Source organism: Diadema setosum, chromosome 21 (genome assembly GCF_964275005.1).
Source record: "Diadema setosum chromosome 21, eeDiaSeto1, whole genome shotgun sequence".
NCBI lineage: Eukaryota > Metazoa > Echinodermata > Echinoidea > Diadematoida > Diadematidae > Diadema > Diadema setosum.
This window is the reverse complement of record NC_092705.1, coordinates 5,131,723-5,137,110: the sequence shown is the minus strand read 5'-3', so window position 1 is coordinate 5,137,110 and position 5,388 is coordinate 5,131,723.

The window sequence follows — 5,388 nt, the reverse complement described above, 5'->3', positions numbered from 1 at the left end:
CCTTTTCAGGATTTAACTGTCATTAATTTGCCTCGCAACATTTTTTTTTTCTCTCTCTCCTCTGCGGCATGTATTTCTAGAATCCACCCCAGCCCCCTCTCCTTTACTTTCTTGACTTTCATTCTTTTTCTTCTTCTTCTTCTTCTTCTTCTTCTCTTTGTTTTCTCTCCCCCCCCCCCTCTTCTCAACATAGTCTCATCTCTCTTCGACTTACCTTTCCTTCACGGGATTATTCATCCTTTCTCCATTGATTCCGCATTCCATAGTCCACATTGTTCGCTGACTTCGTTCTTCTCTTGGTTTCATGAATCTTCACTTCTCTCTCCTATCTTCATGATTTTCCAACATTCAACTCCTTCCTCTTCCTCTTTCCTTCTATTTCATCTTTCCCCTTCTAACGATGTCCAAACATCTTACTTGATTCTCACTCTATTCTTCCTTACCACTCTTTCTGTTCCTTTCTCTACTGTCTCCACTAGTGCAACTTCAACTTCCAGCCCATTACTGTCTCCAACTCTTCACGTTTTGCCCTCCTTACAACCCCCATATGTCGCTTCCCTCCTCAATTCTCCTCTTTCTGGGCTCTTCTTCTGCCAAGCAACGATCCAGATGAGGACTACATACACATGGTGTTACCGCAAGCCTTTCGCCCTCATTTACTTCACCATGCAAACCTTCAAACCACACATAAGAAAGGGTACTCTCTCCAATTCCAGGACCTCATCTGGACTATTTGATTATAGAAATAGCGATCAGGCCATTTCCACTATGTATAACTCATCTTCTTTGGAATAGGTGGCGTTATTAGTTTCAAATCTTGTGCATAATGTAGGGCCTAATTCCTCATCCTATTCAATTTTGCATTGAATAGCACACTATGCAATCAAACAGAGAGAATGATCGAGGTTTGATTCTTTGTAAATAAATTCTCGTGTATCTTAAAAATTAGCAATGATGTTCTTCAGGGACAAAGTGAAAAGTATGATAGCAAAACGAGATAATTCAAAGCGCTATCTTAATTATTTAAACATAAAGTAAGTCCTTGATCAAACAGAGAAAAGTAAACTCTTTCTCTTTTCTTATTTTAGCATCTTGTCAGTTTAGTGAGGATCAATTTCGTGATTTAGTCAACAGATCAATAATTATACTTTGCTAGCCCTCTGTGTGCCACGTTAATTACCTGTCAATAGGTTTGTGTGTGAAATTTGTACACATTTATCTCATTGGCCCAGAAAGAGTTTATAATGCGGTCTTCCCGGGACACGAAAAGAACTGTCAGAGAACGCAAGCAATTCACACATTCTGAATTGACACAAACCAGGGAGGTGAGACAGACGAAAAGTTTTCTCACCTCCCTGCACAAACACACAGCTTGACGAGGGAACAATGTGTAGGACGCCATCTTGTGTTGTCAAACAAATTCCACGTTTAGTGCACTCATCAGGCAATTTAGGCCTATACATGTACTTTTCTTCTGTGGCACGAATGACGTGGGTTTGATTCACGTGTATTTTTCAACGTGGATAATGCCAGTTTCCCGAGGAGACTATTCTATAAGGCCTTGTAAACGAGTCTACAGTGACAACAAACACTACTTTTGCAAGTAATGTTGCAAGTCGTCTATTACACGCCATAGCCGTCGTGAATCTTGTATAATTTTCTGCAGGCCCTTTACATTTGTTTCTTTTCGTGTTTTGTTTTTGTTTTTTTCATTTATGAATTGTTATACTGCATGGACATTGGAAAACGAAGACTTCAACTGATTTGTACAGCACTACAGTTTATAGAGTAAATATTGGTCAAACATTAGTTAGATATTCGGCATTACAAGATAGAAGTGCTGTTTTGTGACGTCGTATCAAATTGTTATTTCTTTCCTATAACCATATCATGCAGCAGCTATGTGTTTCTCAGTTCTTCTCATAGTTTTAGATTGAAATAACAACAACGACAACAGCAACAAAATAGCCAATAACGTATATAGTACCAAATCTATAAAATTCAGGGAGGCAGATGCTTCGATCCACCCCCCTGATATATACTCCTAGGCAAAATAATCAAGATTAAAGTAAAGACAGCACAAAACAGCAACGAACATAGAAAAAAAAAAAAAAACATTCTTCCCCGCCCTGTGTTTATAACCATTCCTCGCCCCGCCCACCCAACATCGACTCCTCATTTAATTTCATTGTCTGTTCCTGTATACCTCGTCTGCAATTTCAAATTTCCCGCGAAACATTAAAAGTGAATGCATCTGAACGTGACACAAGTCATTTCAGCGATTGATAAGATATGTTATTTTTCCCCAAAACAACACGGCATATTCATCTCTCTCTCTCTTTCTTCGTCTTTTTCTTCTTCTCCCAGTTCGCTACACCACCACAACTTTCTGTTTGCTTGTTAATTTGTTTGTTTGTTTGTTTGTTTGTTTGTTTATGTGTGTTTTAGGCATACTACGGAAATCCGCAGTTGCTATATCACTGAATTAAGCTGACAGTGCACAGGTACAAATAGAATATATACAGTGAATATAATACGCGTCCCGTGAATGCGTTTCTTTGTTTTACCATCCCAGATATATGGATTAATTCACTTCGTGGCTGCACTTCAATACTTCATAAATGCTATTGGATATGAATATGAATCACACCACAGACGCATTACCTCCTTGGTTTATCATTCTTGTATACTTATCATTAGCTATTAGATTATGCAGTCTGAGAGAGTCTGAATAACTTTAGGTCTTGAAAATTCAGTTTTAGTCAATTTCAATCAGATTCAATCCATACTGTTTTGCGGGAATAATATCATATAGATTGATGATGATGATGATGATGATGATGTGTGAACTTTGTGTGCCATAAAAATATATTCCACTCGGTTTTTTTTTGTTTTTGTTTTTTTTTGTTATTGAGCTATAGGGCCTATTACTGTTGATGATAGTATGTCAGAGGAATGGGAAATTTCAATAATATGCAACGGTCTCATTTCAAGGTATACACTAAGTTTGCATAATTTATTCAAAAAGATGAGCACAACTATACAAAGAACATTTTAAGTTAGAAATGAAAAGCAAGGCCCAAAATAATGATGTAAATTCTTGCCTTTTCATGAATTAGCTTTATATACGTTAACATTGCAGGGCTGCTGCAAATCTATGCATTTCACGTGCATTCTTGAATGCACTTTTTACACTTTGTATATGATCTAAGAAAAATAATGTAATGATATCGCATGCTGATGAAATCAAATCGAATGCACTATAGTCAGTCTTTAGAATGTTGATCTCGGTTATTTGCTATATCTTATTAAGATTCTTTTGATTAGTTTTCACGGAAAATCCGCCAAAGTACCATGGGTATATTTGCCATACACCATTGTACACGGGCTATTTAAACAGACAAAAATAAAAATAAAAATAACATATTCGAGGCAGCAGCATGATAACCACCAACATCTTGTTACATCGAGGTCCTATAAAAAACAAACAAACAAAAAACAAACAAACAAACAAACTTAACAGACAAACAAAGACGTATATAATATATCGAAGGTTTTATCACCGATATCTTACTGAATATATTTTACAGCTTGCCAGGCCTGGAGGTTTCTTTGCATGTATGATTATACGGGTGTAGAAATTTTCATTTGTGCCATTTGTTTATTTTACCTGCGCCATGTCACACAAACGGATCAATCGCTAACAAAATCTTATGTTTAAAATATCGTTACTCCGCGGTGGGTAAAATCTGTGTTGCGACTTTACTTGATTATTTTCCAGCTTTCTTTGTGGGTTATACACAGTATATACACAAAAATAATGAATAATACAATATTAATGTGTTGACATTCAATTGCAATGGGACGCGAGAGAGAAGAAATAGTTTTTATATACTTTTTTTTTTTTTTTTTTTAAGTACATGGTCACGACTCATATCGCCATGTTGGTATAAAATGATCCCCACCAGAGCTGGTTTATGATATAAACTCAAACGGAATTTTAACAAATCATTTTGTTGATTGTAATACCAGACCTACCATCCTTTGTTACCGCGTTTGAAATCATTAAAAAAAAAGTTCAGAATGATATGATGCGAAGAACAACCGTGCAGTATTCCATCACTTTTAGCACTAAGGACGTTAGTAAAAAGATGGAGTTCTGTGTCGGCCGATGGGAGACGTATGAGGTGACGATACCATGATTCGGAAACGTACTTATTACCCAAACTCTTTACTGAATTTCTTAAAAGATCATTTAGAGCGGCATTTATGTATAATAACCTACCGTCAGCTGCTCGATCAGCTATGAATTTAAATGCTTTTTTTAAATGTCGTGACAGGATAGCCGGGTTTGTTTTGTTCTGTTGTGTTATTGCTTGTTTAAGTGATGCTATGTATGTTTGTTGTATAACCTTTAACTCTGTAGTATTTTTTTTTCGTTCTCTTTTCAGTTTATTTCTATATGTATCATTCTAATTGACTATGTTTTATATTTATTTGTATATTGTAAATGCTTGTTTAATTCTATGTAACTGGACACCATGGAAGACAGTGATGCCATGGCGGCACCACTGAATATGGGCATTCCAGCCGTTTTAAACTGTATTTTTCTAAATATGTTTTTAACGGAAATAAATACCTACCTACCTACAATTCCTTATAATAGAGATCGTGATAAATTACCACTCTCATGAAAAATGTGTTTAAATATGCTCCAACTTTGTAACTATTGTCCGATTATGATGAACTTGCATTTTACTGTACCGTTCAGTTTCGTTCATTTTTGCCGAGGTTGTTTAACTTTGACAGGAAAACACTGATGAAGCGGCATTACAGGTGTCATAGCAACGGATCTAGCTGCCATAGACCCTATACTAATTTCCTGCTCGTTTCGCCCGTTGTTTCGTCAGTCTCAGCTCCCGTAGGTGTGATTATTAAAAACATTATGATGAGAAGAAAATGTGAAAGGAAAAAAAAAACCCAACAAAAGATATTTCATGAAGTCTCTTATGTCTGACTTTATGTGATGAAGTAGGGACCTATTTCGTGAAACGGATAGGCCTTTTAACTAAATTATTTCCTTTTGAAGAGAAAAAAGTCTCTCATAAAACTTTCATGAAACGGACCCCAGCTCATATAGTTTGAAGAAGATACACAAGCGCTCGTTCGGGTTAATGTTTCGGAAAGCTAAAGGCAAAGAAACGCCACTTTTACCATAGCAACCTTTACAGCGAAAGCGTAGAAAGTAAAGATTTGGGTATGGAGTTTCACGACTACTCTCGTATAGTGAAACGGCACGGAAACGCAGTGCGTATTTTTGTATGCATGTAGGACACGAGAGAGAGCTACGGTGTTTCCTGTTATGATCCCCCGTGCCGTTCTCGTAGC